A 17,407-nucleotide genomic window follows, 5' to 3' on the forward strand; every position below is an offset into this window, starting at 1 on the left:
CTAACCTAACACTGCATTTTTGTGTATCATTAATTTGAATTTGCGATATTTAAACTTTATTTTAATTACATTTGTATATATGTATGTGCGGGTGTGTGTGTTCATGTTTGAGTTATCTGTCACCTTGTATAGTTGTATATACATGCATTGTGAAACAGTAATGTATTCTTGGCCAGAAGTGAAATTAAAACTTTGATATTTCTATTAATTACGAATTGAACTTTTATTTTTCTGGAGATGAGTGGTAGTTGTGTGTGGGGCCGGGTTGGGGGGTGGAGGGGAGAGGATGGTGACCGCGCCAGAAAGTGTTTATATATCACTCGTTCAGACACACGGGGTGGGGATTCAATCCCAGGCGCTGGCAGGGAAATTCCCGAAGCATACCTTAACTGGTCTCGAAAACTTAGTGGTACTTAGCCGCTTATATTGGTCTTACGTGAAATTTGCTAGATATCAGTTTCTTACCATCAGTGTGATATTCAGGTTAGCCTTGGGATGTAGAGATGATCAAAACTATTTTCTGACTTAAGTCAAAAGTTTAAATTCTATTTTTGAGCTTATGTTATTGGAAGACTAATGCGTTCCAATTTCAGTTTCCAGTACCAATCACTAAGCCTTGTGAGGAGGTTGCTGGCTTCCCCTCCGGCCGTAAGTGGGAAGGTCTGCCAGCAACCTGCGGATGGTCGTGGGTTTCCCCCGGGCTGTGCCCGGTTTCCACCCACCATAATGCTGGCCGCCGTCGTATTAGTGAAATATTCTTGAGTACGGCGTAAAACACCCCGGAACGGGATAGTGCAACGACTGGTTGACACATGTCAATATAATGGCTCGGGCGGGGCGACTTACTTGCCTTCGTTATGATGTCTCAGTGAAGCAGCACTACATAAAAGAGCGGTGAAAATCCGCCCTGCAACAAGGAGGTACATTACATACACCCTAAGAACTCCTCCGTCGTCATATGACTGAAAAATTGTTAAGTACGATGTTAAACCCCAAGCACACATTCATTCACTCAATCAATCAGTTTATCTGAGTTGCATTCATGTATGACAATTAAGTGAAAACTTCTGTTGGTCTAATAGAATCTTTATATTGAATCAGTAGAATATGTGTGTTGTACTTAAAAGAATAATCTCTTGCAATAACAGAATACATTTTAGCATCACCCAGATAATTCTGTTAAAGTTAACAGATTACTCTTTCTTTTCGCAAACTTCAGGCTGTGTGTCCCTCTCTGTCTGCATGAGTCTTTCACAAGGTTTAACATGGGTGTTTTTCGATATGATATATAATACTTAACACAATGTTCGCATGAGGCATTGGAACTGTTTAGCTTTTCCGAAAACATTAGACAAAATACAGTTCAGAGATATAATGTAGGCTACTAATTATGAGCTATTTGTGTATTACCTTTTTTTGGCGGCCCTATATTGGAGGGGGGGGAGGGGGGGAGCTATTGTCATCTTTCCACAACACTGATTAGACTGATTCACCCTCTCTGTAAGAGAAACGCAAATGGAGCAGGTAACAGATAATTAGCTTCCACATAAGAAAGCTGATGCCTTAATAACATATAGTGAGTTAAAATGTTGTGTACTTCTTTAGAAGACATGGTAATAGGAGCAAGTGCTTCATATGGGGAAGAGTTTACCAGTGCAGTAGTACGCGGGACTTGTAACGTCAGGTGATATGATCATTTGACTGACAAAGCCTATTATACATGTGAACTTGTGTGTACAAGTGTATTTGTATGTGTACAAGTGTATTTGTGTATACTAGTGTATTTGTACTTATATGTATAAGTGTATTTGTATGTACAAGTGAATTTGTGTATACAAGTGCAAGTGTATTTATATATGTACAAGTGTATTTGTATGTACAAGTGAATTTGTGTACAAGTGCAAGTGTATTTATATATGTACAAGTGAATTTGTGTGTACAATTGTATTTGTATATGTACAAGTGTATTTGTGTGTACAAGTGTATTTGTACTTACATGTACAAGTGTATTTGTATATGTACAAGTGCATTTGTGTGTACTAGTGTATTTGTACTTATATGTATAAGTGTATTTGTATGTACACGTGAATTTGTGTGTACAAGTGCAAGTGTATTTATATATGTACAAGTGAATTTGTGTGTACAGTTGTATTCGTACAAGTGTATTTGTGTGTACAAGTGTATTTGTACTTACATGTACAAGTGTATTTGTGTGTACAAGTGAATATATGTGTAAAAGTGCAAGTGTATTTGTATATGTACTAGTGAATTTGTGTGTACAAGTGTAATTGTACGTGCATGTACAGGTGTATTTGTATATGGTTGTGGGTTTCCCCCGGGCTCTGTCCCACTTCCTCCTACCACAAAGTTGGTCGCCGTCGTAGGCACTATAAGTGAAATATTTTTCAGTACGGCGTAAAACGCCAATGAAATAAATAAACTGATGACTGTTAACGGCGTCAGGGTAGTTTATTTTATTTACAATAATACGATGCTGCTGTTTCACCCTGTCTGTAATTCTAAATTTCCAATCAACTTCATTCGCTCAACTATGATCTGTCCTTTGTTTTGACTGTATAAACTCTTTGTAGGATACAGACTGTTAGCAAGTACATAATAAAACATAATATTTCACTTATACGACGGCGGCCAGCATTATGGTGGGATTTGATTTGATTGGTGTTATACGCCATACTCAAGAATATTTCACTTATACAACGGCGGCCAGCATTATGGTGGGATTTGATTTGATTGGTGTTTTACGCCATACTTAAGAATATTTCACTTATACGAAGGAGGTCAACATTACGGTGGGTGGAAACCGGGCAGAGCCCGGGGGAAACCCACGACCATCCGCAGGCTGCTGACAGACCTTCCCACGTCCCTCTGAGAATTAAAAAATTTATTTTTGCAGTAAAATGCCTTTCACTGTTGCTGAAAGAGACGTTTGCGCTGTTCATTCAAGCAGTGGACACACAGAAACCTAAAATTTACTTGCTATCTCGTAGGCAAAATGATTTTATAATTTGTTGCACTTTTGATCAGTTCCTCAAAAACCACCAATTATCTTTCACCCCTAAACACATTACCATATATATCAACTGCTCTCCTTAGGCAGGGGACCGTAGCTGTAAGTCTATTCAACCGACCGTGGGTTGGGACGGTCTGGCGTGGAGAGAGTAGTATATCAACTAGCCCAGAGTGTGGAAGCGGGCGATTCGAATGTAAATCCAACAGGTGATGCAAGCTTTCAAGCTAATGAAAATGTTTTATAAAAATATCCCATAAATAGCTGTAGATCTTTTCCATTAAATTTGACATCCTGTTAAATTATTTTGGTTGCCGGGGGTCAGTTGATGACGTCAGAGATTACTGGACACTCCTGGTGGTGTCATCAAGGTGTCAAATGTTAATTATTCTGTCTGTGCGACTGTCCCGTGAACAATGACTTAAAGATGTGGTTCACTGTCACTCAAGGTGCACAGGTGTGACTGCTCATGCGCAAATGACCGAACACGTCACGCTGAATGTATGGAAGTCTGTCGAATGGCCTACTTCCTTTACTACCCTGTACTCACGACAGTTGTCTGCTCTACTTTAAAAGTAATGTACATGTAAAAGTATGCAAATTATTGCGTTTGTGTGGGGTGTTAAGATGTAGGGTAATTTTAATCGTGTTTTTTGCCACAAGGAGTTTACATCATGTACAAATTGGTTACAAGCATCCTCTTTTTTGTTTGTTGTTTTTGTTGTTTTTTCTTTGTGAACGAGACAGAAAAAATAACGGAAAATTACTTTGGACGATTTTATCATAGTAACTTTTTTCTCTGTTATTCTTTTTGCACTGTTGCTCCTCGTGAAGTACAAAGAACTTTCATCTCCACTGAAATGTACTAAGTCTTTATATTTGTTTAAGTCAAGATCAAAAGATTTTTTATATCTCACATTTCTGGCAACTAAAGGCTTGTTAACACTTTTCTCTTAATAACAAATTCTACCGTACTAGCAGGTATTTAATTTTTTCCCTTTGCGCAAACTATTGCATGTGTAGATGATCTATATGGGCTGTCATATGTCAAGCCCCTTAAATCTTCATTCTCTCCAATGTAATTAGGTATCCATGTATCTGCGACAGTGCTCGTGGGTCCGCCGTGGCCGGTGCCAGCGCCGCTCAAAGAGTCTCTCTCTGTGAGTTCAAGTTCAGCTCATGCTGGCTTCCTCTCCGGCCGTACGCGGGAAGGTCTACCAGTATAATCTGTGGGTGGTCGGGGGTTAGCCCCGGGCTCTGCCCGGCTTCCTCCCACCGTAGTGCTGGCCACCGTCGAATAAGTGAAATATTCTTGAGTACGGCGTAAACCACCAATCAAATAAATGAATAAATCTGTGTTGGCACTATTTTTTTGTGAAATACATATAAATGAATGAATCAAATAATACAAATCAATCTATTAGTCAGGCTCCCAACAAAACGATTGATGTCAAGCCAGGAGCAAGAATTAAACACGCACATTGGACTCTAATCAGTTGACGCTTTAGGTAACTTGGCCAGGAAAAGTTTTAATAGATTAAAATATATAGTGTTCTACACACACTACAATTGTTGGTTCAACCTTGATACAGCTTGATTCTGACACGATAATCTTGTACAAGTTACTTCCAAACATTATCTCGAACACAACTCCGTTCTCCCACCATTAATATCTACGGAGCCGTAAATGTGACATGGTGAAAAAAACATTTTGGAAGAGAAAAAAAAATTACATGGTGAAAAAGACTTTTTTTGTAAGAGAAAATTTATGACGTCGGGGCCCGGACATAATTGACCAATCATAAGGGAAACACTATAATCTCATCTACATATAGAGGGCTACTGCCTGATCGTCAGTGCCATTATGCTTTCACAATTCAACTTGTGTCGCTTGCAATCCCAAAATTTTATTTTAGACAACGGGGAACGCCAACACGATTTATAGTATAACCTCCAACACTCTAGGATTATTATTAATAAAGATTATTATAAATCAAACATTTAACCAAATAATATGAAAAGATTAAAATTTATCACAACCGTCCACAGACACATATTTGACATAAAGTTAAGGCCTTTAGTTTTAACGTATACAAAGCTTGCCTTAGTTCCACCCTGACTGGGTCAAGTACATGTATCCGAATAGACTGAATTACATAGCAGCTGCACGTGAGATTGAAAGAACTCAGATAAGCTATATAAGGGCGGGGCTGCACGCTGTATTTTGTATCTTATTTTTATTTAGTCCATATATGTCTCTCTGAAATCTGTTTATTAACAAGCTGCCTAGTTGGTATCTGGGGAAATGCATTGCCGGCCTAAATCAGTCTAAAGCAGTGTACTCTTTTGTTCTTTCAGTGCGGGTTCGTCACTGTTTCTGCGTAGGCCTAGTCGTGCTTTTCAAGCAATGTCGTACATGAAGTTCACAAGCACTGCAGCGTGGCAGCTGGGAAATTATGTTTTTAAACAGATTGGAATTGATCTGTGTAGGTTATCATGTCCATTGTAACCCTTGTTCTTCATTTAAAATACAAGTTATTTATCTCATGGTAAGATCCTAATCAAAACATGTAGTTATCAGTGAGAGAGTGAGTGAGTGAGTGCTTGGGGAGAGATGCTCGTCTGAGGTTGCCATACTGGCTGTTTAAATGACAAATGACCTGTGATTGGCCAGTTAAGTCGGGGGTTAAAACTTTTAAACTTAGGGTGTTTATTTTTTCACCATGTGAAATTTTTTTTATCTTTAAAAATTTTGTTTCTCTTCCAAAAATTTTATTTTGACCGTGTCACTTTTACGGCTCCTTACATAAATATCGCCGTGATATAATGTTTAACATTTTATGGAGAGGTATCTAGAACTACTCGTTAGTCTTATGCTATGATAATGTGTAAACATTGCACTGGTACGTTAGAACAAGAGAACATAGGACTGCTGGTGAGAATATGTTAGAACAAGAAAACACAGGACTGTTGATTTGTGTTATGCCGCATGTGGTAATGTGGCAACATAGCACTAATATGTTAGAACAAGGAAACACAGGACTGTTGATTTGTGTTATGCTGCATGTGGTGATGTGGCAACATTGCACTAATATGTTAGAACAAGGAAACACAGGACAGTTGATTTGTGTTATGCTTCATACGGTAATGTGACAACATTGCACTAATATGTTAGAACAAGAACACACAGGACTGTTGATTTGTGTTATGCTGCATGTGGTAATGTGGCAACATTGCACTAATATGTTAGAACAAGAAAACACAGGACAGTTGATTTGTGTTATGCTGCATGTGGTAATGTGGCAACATTGCACTAATATGTTAGAACAAGGAAACACAGGACAGTTGATTTGTGTTATGCTGCATGTGGTAATGTGACAACATTGCACTAATATGTTAGAACAAGAAAACACAGGACTGTTGATTTGTGCTATGCTGCATGTGGTAATGTGGCAACATTGCACTAATATGTTAGAACAAGAAAACACAGGACAGTTGATTTGTGTTATGCTGCATGTGGTAATGTGGCAACATTGCACTAATATGTTAGAACAAGAAAACACAGGACAGTTGATTTGTGTTATGCTGCATGTGGTAATGTGACAACATTGCACTAATATGTTAGAACAAGAAAACACAGGACTGTTGATTTGTGTTATGCTGCATGTGGTAATGTGGCAACATAGCACTAATATGTTAGAACAAGAAAACACAGGACTGTTGATTTGTGTTATGCTGCATGTGGTAATGTGGCAACATAGCACTAATATGTTAGAACAAGAAAACACAGGACTGTTGATTTGTGTTATGCTGCATGTGGTAATGTGGCAACATTGCACTAATATGTTAGAACAAGAAAACACAGGACTGTTGATTTGTGTTATGCTGCATGTGGTAATGTGGCAACATTGCACTAATATGTTAGAACAAGAAAACACAGAACTGTTGATTTGTGTTATGCTTCATATGGTAATGTGACAACATTGCACTAATATGTTAGAACAAGAAAACACAGGACTGTTGATTTGTGTTATGCTGCATGTGGTAATGTGGCAACATTGCACTAATATGTTAGAACAAGAAAACACAGGACTGTTGATTATGCTTCGTAACACACATATTCTATAAATTCAACATAAGTCCATTCTAGCATTACTCAGACAACAGATTAAAAACTAATAAAATTAATTTTATTATACTTCTTCTCGCATAAATAATTAATACACGGTCAGACCGTGGGTGCATTGCTTTTCACCTTAAAGTATGTTTCTTTTTCACACCTTTTTTTTTACTAAATCCTATTCTACATCACTCTAATAAATAATATAAAGATTATATTAAGCTAAAGAATAAAACAAGTCCTTAGGGATTTTAATATCATGAAATTTTGAACTCTCACTTGTCTTATATTTTGAATTGTTGGGCCGACAAACAAGATAATATATAATCTACACTTACACTTAGCTCATTTCAAACGCCTGTAAATATTTACGCTTTAGTCACGCTTCCTAAACAGGTAGAGCAAACTTATGAAGCGGAACATAAAGTATTTATGCGCTTGTCTTGAAAGAGGAAAAGTTACGCATGCGTACTGGCATACCTGTACTTTAATACGGATCATGCATGAAGTTCTGGGTTAGTAGAGTAAAGCGTTACCAAATGTTTAAGAAAAAAAGATACAAACGCAACGATGGTGACACTTATTTACATGTGATTCGATTTGTTTATTAATTTGACTGTTCTTTAGCGAGTTTTTCAACTGGAGTGAATCTCCGAGCTTAGGCAATGTACTGGAGAACTCTTCCTTCAGTAACATATGTCCTAATGTTGGGAAACACATGGCCTCAACGAATTTCATACAAGACCACACAAGAGGAAACCCTGGTTCATTTCTTGCTACAAATGCACCGAGGACAGTGAAAGATGAGACAGTAGCTGGGTATGAACTCTTGCCTCGTATTATCCAGAGTGACGTCGGCTTTTGACATCGAGTTATTTCGGGTGCGTAGTGTTATGGGGTTGATACAAGCGTTTTTCAAAGGCACAAATAGAACGTCATGTAGACAAACTTTATAGACTTTCACACAGAGTAAATGATGTAGAAACGGTCGTTAAGATTCCGTGGGAGAATTTATAAATACCATTGTGCTTTCTCCGCCTTGGCCGCAGCCGTCCTAGTGAGGGCTGTAGCTCTGCGGTGTCGCTGTCTGGAGCCGTGCTGACGTAAAGAAATGAACACACACTGATCCATTAGAGTTAGCAACATGTTTATAATTTCACACGCAGAGATCAAATCCATTGCCCGTGGTGTGTGTAGATAGTTAACAGATGCTAGACATTTATGTCCACAGATAAGCAGTCAAAACAAAGTGTAAGAGCAGTCGTAGCGAAGGTAGAGGCAATGGTGGGTGCTCAGACGCAAAGGGAGGCAAGTGTTGTAACTGATGCTCCCATACTCTATAGAGCGCATGCGCCGCTCTCTACCCTCGCTTTACATCCCTGCCACCATCACGGCCGAACAACGTTGAGGTCACTGGGGTACGATGAAGAGGTAGGAGGTGATCTCATGAGACGCAAAAACTCAGTCTCAAGCTTTGTTTCTACTAATACTTTATACACATGTAGTCTTTTTATCTAAAGTTTGCACAACATGTTTTTAATCAACATTTGAAGCAATTTTAATGATGAATGCTGATTAAATAGTTCCGCGCGAAGACACCGTGCAGTGATGAGGCTAAGTCTAACCAAGCCTACGTGCGCCACTCAGGCTCCAGAGGTCAAGCTTGTCTAGTGGTAGTTGTGAAATCTAACTCTTTGTATCGACCAACACGAAGTGTTGAGAGAGTTATGGGAAATAACTGCTTCTGATGTGTCGGATCGACGGTATGCCAGATTTACCACATCTTCACACGCGCATTAAATCTTCCTTATTGTAAATCGATGTCAACCGAGTGGCCCCCATAATCAGCTAACCTGTTCTGAGTCTCGCCGAACCTGACAACCGCACAAATTCACAAAATACATACATTTTCAGACGCTACACCCACTGTGGCCGTAAGTTGTCTGTCACCATTTTGATCATTTTGGAGGACGAACGCGGCTGAAGCGATTAGCGTCATCTGACGACAAGGGGTGGGGTGGGGTGGGGTGGGATGGGGTTGGGGGGCGTGTTTGGTGGTTGAACCAGTCAAATGGACGACTAGACTTGCCTAGTGTTACTATCATGATTGCCGTATAGGTAATAATTTCCATATTTTTTTCTACGATCACATCGACCACGTGACATGTATGCACGACTGTCAGAACGAGATGGCGGCCACAGTGGGTGTAGTGTCTGAAAATTTTATTTTGTGAATTTGTGCGGTTGTCATGGATAGTTTTTGGTTCAGCGAGATTGAGAACAGGTTAGTTGCTTATGGGGACTACTCGGTTGACATCGATTTACGCTAGGGAAGATTTAATGCGTGTAAAACAACTTTTGTTGTTACTGAAATCAGTAGTATTGTTATTCAAATATAGGTAGAGGGCGCTGCTGTTCCATCAGTCATAAGAGTTGCCTCCCTTTGTACAGAACTAGTGAATTCTGGGTAGAATTAAGCTTAAAGAACACTTGCAAAGGTATTATAAAACGAAGAGTATGGTTTTAAGAACATGAAAAGAGGCATGCCCAATAAAATTTTCATTTTTGGTGTATATTTTTGTACTTCTTAATAGCCTCTCCTTTTTGTGGATATTTTCCATCAACGGTTGAAAATGACGTAATCAATGAACATTTTGGAAATGCGTGACCAGCTTAGCGACCCCTGATTCGGGCTCTAACTCTAAAGTTGTTTTGACAGCTATTACCATTGACGTAACCACAGCAGTCTACTTAATTTCCTATCTGATCAATGGCCCTTACTAAGCCTAGTTTAATGCCATTATATATGTTAAGCTACGTCTAATAAATTGCAAAAAACATTGTTATAGTAGGTCTACACAGCAGTCTGGTTGGTAAATAACAGTGTAGCTGGTTGAGCGTCCAGGACACACCAAATTCATTAAATTTCTCTAATATGACAGGTTAAATGTTTATCCATATTAAATCATTGTAGCAAGGACATGATTAAACTGCTGGTTCCGATTGAAGATAACTTCAGCTGTGTAAGGTCACGCTAGAGATATCTGTATGTACAGCAGGACACTACGCACAATAACGTAGCGCCCATTATCGACCCTATCTACTTCGCCTCGTGCCCTGCTTACAGTTAGTATGCACTGATTCCGCGATTCGTCCAAAGTGTAGATATGTCCCAGGCAGCATCGGCTAACCATGTTTTAACACTAATTCAGCCATTTAAACTTTTGAATCGAACAAGTCGAGCCAACGTCCGCCATGTTTAGAATTCGAAGTCCCGGCGAGGTATCTACAGGCTGTTTGAGAGATAAACTGTTGACATCAATGTCTCTAGTACCTTTATATTTGAAAAAAAAAACAAAACAATTCACAACGATAAGTCACGTTGGACGAAATATTCCTGTAAATTAACTGTATCATAGTGCACGACTTATTTGATTTCATTTTCTGGGGTCTCTCTCGATGCAGATGGTCAAATTGCTGGGTCGCTGAGGCTTAAGTCTTTGACTCAGCAGTACCTCACCAAAGAGTTCTCTATGAGTTCAAGTCCAGCTCGGCCGGAGAGGAAGACAGCATAAGCTAGGGCTTGAACTCACAATCTCCGGATTGGTGATCCAGAGTCACTGTGCTGCGCCAGCATGCTTACCATTCAGTCAGGTGTAAAACACATATGAAATAAGGACTAGAGCTAATCTGATTGTTGCTATGGAGATAGGAAGAAATAAAAGAATGAAATAAAATACAAGAAAAGGAGAGCTGAACAAAAATGTCCAAATACCATCTAGAGAGAGTTACAAATTAACAAGAGCAAATTTGCTGTCGATGTGAACTTCCCGTAGAAGATTTCGTGTCCTATTTTACTCACAGCCCTTGTTAAACGAAGGACACATGTTAATAGACACTAGTAAGATAATAATAAGCAAAGTATCACTTTAATAAAATTAGCATCAAAATCTGTTAAAATTATATTTATATAACCATTTACATGCTGGCTTCCTCTCCAGCCGTACTTGAGAAGATCTCTCAGCAACCTGCGGATGGTCATGGTCTTCCCCTGGACTCAGCTCGGTTTCCTCCCACTATAATGCCAGCCGCCGTCATAAAAGTGAAATGTTCTTGAGTACGGCGAAGAACGCCAATCAGATAAATAAATGTATAGTTGTAACGGAAGTCGTTAGTAATAGTCGAAGAAATAATAAGCAGTTCTCAACGATGTAGGAAAGAGTGAGCAAGAGAGTACCAAAGGTTTAACGTCGGACAATTTTTCAGTAATATTACGACGAAGGAGTTCTTAGAGTGCGTGTAATGTGCCTCCTTGTTGCAGGACGAATTTTCACCCCTCCTTTATCTAGTGCTACCGAAGGCAAGTACGCCTCCCCACCCGAGCCAAGCATTGCACTTCCCCTTAAATCTGAAAGCCAAGCGAGAAAGCTACAACTTCCTCTTTTAAGATCTTCGGTTTGACTCGACCCAGGATTGACCCCGGACCTCCCGCCGTCGAAGGGGACGCTTTACCACCTGAGACATCGAGGCCGGTATGTTGGAAAGACATGTGTAATAATTGATGTGTCCAGTCTCTAGTCTACAACGCTCTATGTTTAAAACCGTACGTGGAAAGAAGGTCTGTAATAATTTTTCTGTAATAACTTAATGTAATTTGTAGAGATTTGGATAATCTATAATGATGTATGACGTTTAATGTCGTACTTAACCATTTTTAGTCACGTGACCACGAGGAGTCATTAGGTGTGTGTACATGTACTGTGTCTTCTTGTGGCAGGGCGAGTCCGTCCCGCCATATAGTGTTGCCGTCACTGAAGTATCATTCCAAAGACACCAGACATGACACCCCACCAAATCATGATATACTGAAATCGAACCGTCAAGTCCTGCTTCCTTGCTCTAGCCTCTCAGTGCTGAGCGCCAAACGAGGCCGTAACAAGTACCATTTTTAAAGAATTTGATGTGAACCGACACAGGTTTGATTCCAAATCTCCTCAGATAAAGGGTATAATAATGATCTGTACGAGATATCGTTCCGATTTGTAATCGTAAAACTAGACTGTACTTACACATATTTACCTTTGCCCTTGGCGGTTGCACAAGGTACGTATATACATTGCACTCAATAAATACCTTGGTTTGTCGCAGATATGCCCAATTAACTCCACGGGACATACAGATTGCTATTAATTAAGGCCTTTTGGTATTTCAAACTGTGTCATGCTTCGAGGGACACTTATTGAATGCCTTAAAATGTAAATGTCACTCAGGCATGGTCGTGAAGTCAAGAACACAAAATTATTTGATTGGATAAAAGTTTTAACAACTCTATAATGTATTTTTGGTATTTTTTGCCTTACACTCTTTCATTTTATTGTACAGGTTGACAGGCAGATACAAAATCAACGGGCCATGTGAAAACGAAAATGGAGAAAACGACAGACAAAAAGCCGCTCATAAAACCTGGAGGTGACACTAAACGGCAGAAAATCATCAAAACTTTGTGGATTTTCTGGGCTATTATGCTCGTGGTAAGTATCGACTTAAATGTATATCGTACTTCTCGAAGAAAATAAACTTTCAGTTTTTATTTTCCTCGGTCTTCTGGTATAACTGCAACAAAACGGTGACATTATGTATAAGAATTGGATTATAGAATTAAAACCTTTTCCTTCCTAGTATCGCAATATATCCGATCTTTTTTACTCTGATGTGGTAACATTACTGCATTTACTGAAATACACATTTTACAAATTTATCCCCTAGTAATTTTATAACTATATATTTCGAGTTTTTCAAGTCAACGAAACCGCTCACAGCCAGTTTATCCACCTTCAAATAAATAAGGATAAATACTGTGTTTTAAAGGTTTGTCCCTAAACCTGAAGTTTCCCCACAGTAAATCCAGCCTTTGTAGGCCAGGTGATCGTGTTGCGACACAGCTATACGTCCAGCGGAAAACCTATGAATGTCTAGCACTAAATAAACAAACATAAATATTAAAAAATAAAAAAATAGAAAAGGAACCGCTCAGTTGCAGACAAAAACTAACAATCTGTAATCAAAGTGTCTGACATGAGGCCCCCATCACCTTCCCCCGGGGCACCACTTGTGTAAACTTAGTTTCTACACATTTCCCTGCTGTTAACGCGCGTGGGGTCGTGCCGACAATAAGGAATAGGCGACAATCGAGAGGGCGTCTCCGCAGCTTGATGATTTTCGTTGAAGGCCACATGTCTTCCACCAATATGGCCTGTGTATGTGTACATTACAAGTAAGAAAGGTCTTCAGTAACTTGCCAAAAGGGGGTGTTTTACACTGGGACACCTCCACCCTTTAAACTTACCCGTGCTCGAATAAGTGGAAAATTCTTCAGTATGGTGTGAATCAACAGTCATATAAATAAATATTTTATTAACAAATATAACATTGCATTAGTGTACAGCTCTGATTCAGATAGCTCTGTGCGCAAGAAGTCACGTATAGTCACGTTTTTGACGGTTTTGTCCGGTACTTTGCGATTGGTAAGTTTGGATGGTTTCTTTTATGCTTTATCTCCAATCCCCATTCACCATTCGAATCCCCTCAGCTCATACACCCCACCTACCCCACCACGCCCTGCACTCACAGGAATGGACGTATTTACTGTTATAAACTTCAGGGCCAGCATATAGCTGAATTTATTATTGAGAAGGGCGTAAACCTACAGTAAAATCAACGCACGAATGTAAGACATGTTTGCGCCAAATTGCTCAATTAATCATCAGAGTCTCGGGTAATGTCAAATCGGTGTGTTGAAGTCTGCGTGCCTTTTTGAAGCAGTCTAATGAGCCGTGACGTTTGAGATTGTCTCCGGAAGTTGATTAAAATTGCGAAATCCGGCGCGGCAGTAATGAAATCGGTGCGGCAGAAACACGATTAAAATTTAACTGGAACGGGAGATAAATTTTGTAGCAACAGTTACTGACCGAAGAGTCAGAGACATTTTCCACAAGTAAATTTTAATTTCTCGAACTTGTTCTCACGGAAATCACGTTGCCCAGGTTACGACGTTGTATTTTCACGTAGTGAACGAGAATAGTTTGGGAGACTTTAAGCTTGATTCCTCTATTACAAGGGCATATAGATTCGTGTGTGGGTCGCCAAATCAGCAGCCATCTGTTAGTAATCGCTGCGGAAACCCGTTTGTGGTAATTATGTCTTATCAATGTGGCTCAGCCTAGCCATAGAGAACAATTTCCTTAATTGTTTCTAAATAACGCTACAAAAAAAAACGTGTAATTATGCTTGGTGAACTCTTTAATGCCGCTCCATTTGATTCTCTTTCGGGCTTCAAGTTAATCATACATCTGTAAACTTTTATTTTCCTATATTTCTTATTTATTTGGAGTTTTATTCCGCACACAAGACTATTTCACTTATACGACGTCACAGAAACCGGACAGAGTCCGTGGGAAAGCTCACCTACGACCATCCCAAGGTTTCTGGTAGACTTTTCCCCGGAGAGGAATGAAGCATGAGTTGGACTTGAACTCACAGCTACCTCATTGATGACAAACTGTTAGATAACTGTGCTGCGCTAGCGCTTATCACTCACCCACGGAGGCTCTCTCCCTGATAAATGTGGTCGTGCCGGCAGATTCTGCTGTCGCGGTTATGACAGCGCCTTTAAACCACGACTTTTCCCCGTGTACCTGGCGAACAGGGATGGTTTTGTCAAAGTTCTGTCAGGTTTCTCCCAGCCATAAACCCCTCGTATAAGTGAAATGTACTAGTAATAAGATATAACTGCCAACACTGATAAATCGAGACCATTGAAAATACTGACTTGAGTGAGACCCGAACCCTCGATAGGCACCGTCTTAGCCCCACCGTGGTGTACCATTTGACCTATCCAGTCATATGTTAACGGTTCGCTTGTTTAGAGTCTAGTTATATGCAGTGAATGCTTTTTTCACACTGAAATACTCCTCAGTATTAATTATACAAATGAAAAAGAAAACATAGCAGCTACACTGACAGAGCTGTCAACCCAGACATGACCAAAGACCTGGGAAAATACAACCAAAGTCCGGAACAAATTCCTGTTGTGTTCTAGGGAGCGATGGTTTTTGTGTATTTTAACTAAAAACTTTTGTTGACAAATATACACGTCGTTATTTGGTAATGATGCGAGATGAAAACATCATAAACACATTTTTGTGCCAAAAAATAAAAAACAAACAACAAAAATCGGGAGATTTAATACATTTACTGTGAGAACAAGATTTTTAATAAAAAAAAAAACGTGAGACTCGTCAAAAACGTGACAGTTGACAGATATGAATCAAGCCGATCTACATTAAGTTCCTTTCGCCTCAAAATGGTTTAGTGAGCATTTTACACCTGTAATTTATTTCACTATTTCCTCTCAGGGCTTCACAAACGGAATCCTCGGTCCCACAGTACTGGGTCTGCTGCAGCTGACACACACCTCCATGTTGTACATCAACTGGGTGTTCATGGGACAAGGCCTGGGATTTGCCTGCGGAGTTATCTTCACAACGTTCTTGTCCAGTCGGGTGTCACCTTACATCTGTCTGAGCGCCGCCCATTTTCCTGGCCGCTGGTGTCAACAGTGCTCTCCCTTGGATGAGGTCATTTTCGCTCCTGTCCGCAACTATTTTCGGCCAGTTTTTCCTGAAGGGGATGGTTTATTACGGTATGTCGATTTCGTTTCGCCAACTTACCGATCTTTGTGGTTACCAAGAAAAGACTGAACATAGCATTGACCGCCCTCTGATAACCAAATAATACCGCGATAAAACCCAATCAGTTAACCAAAACATGGGGTTGTCCTGGCAAAAAGTATTACTATCGTGTCAATCAGGCCAATACCTGTATTCGCTGAAACCTTCTCACGCGGTATATGAGGTACTGATTCAAAATGTAAAGTAATTTGATGGCAAAAAAGCATAAAATAACATATATGTACATATCAATCAGTATTTCCAAGGAGTAGTTAGAACTTGTGTGATGAATTTATACAGTTGCCTGTAATCTAGGTGAACACTTGTCAATGATCGATGAATAGATATACGTTTGGGTTGGTGAAAATAACAGTTAGGTAGATGTGTAGAGCTCGATTTTGCGCGTGACCACAAATGTCGGATAATAAACGTGGTCTATTGCTTTGACAAGCCGTGTTCAGGTTGATTTTTTTTTATTTTTTAATTTAAGCTTTCAGTAATCGTGACCAGTACAGTGTCTTCATCTCCACACCAATTAGGTTAAATCTGTAGTAATATTTAAACCTATTTTCTCAGTTTTGTGGTTATAAACACACCTTTATGGGATATTAATATGCGTACTGAACATTGATTCTGTATCTTAATATTTAGCTCTTTTATTCATAGTAGGAAAATATGCACCATGAACATGTTCACGGTATAAACCTTCAGCTTTATTTGTACCTGTTAAATACAATAAAAGATGTTTTTGATTATTGATTGGTGTTTTACGTCGAATGATGTTTTGAGAAAGAAATAATTTCTAATATACAAGTATGATCGCAATAACGATACAGTGTAGAGTTTGGCAGTAAACCTTGAAGTCTGACTCATCCTACCTATTTTAATGACTATTTTAATGGGCAGTTTCAGATATACAATTATCTGTAGCCCCTCACTGCCCAGTGTCATTTTTCAGGTTCGGTCGAATCGTAGCTATTTAAGTGGCTCAGACATAACCTTTTGTTTCGCATTGTATATATATGTTTTAAATTACAGGAACTATGTTTTTGTGCGGATTAATATGGCCACATGACAACGACGTTCCTTATCAGTTTATTGTGACGGGGCTCGGACTCGGCGCTTTCGTGTCGCCTTTTTTTTGTCTACATGGCTCTAAGCGAGGATATTCCACTCGCCAATGTCCAAAACATTACTGAGGAAAATTCCATGGTGGATTGTCATACAGAAGAATCGAATGTTTCGCTGGTGCCTATTGTCTGCAGCCACATTCCAATTAACACAGACTATATTTTTGTACCGTATTTACTGGTCGCTGTGATAGTTCTACCGCCAGCGATGGCGTTTGCTTACTACGCCTGCCGTGGTCACAATGAAGCAAGGACAAGTTGGGAATCCGAGGAAACGTACGAGTCTCTTTCCGATGTAAGCTTCGAGGAGAATGACGAGAAAAAACGAAAACGTCAAAAACTGTATACTGGGCGGTGATGCTCTTGCTGATGTTGTTTTATGTCCATTTGGTGGAATTCT

Source organism: Liolophura sinensis, chromosome 3, assembly GCF_032854445.1.
Source record: "Liolophura sinensis isolate JHLJ2023 chromosome 3, CUHK_Ljap_v2, whole genome shotgun sequence".
Classification (NCBI taxonomy): domain Eukaryota; kingdom Metazoa; phylum Mollusca; class Polyplacophora; order Chitonida; family Chitonidae; genus Liolophura; species Liolophura sinensis.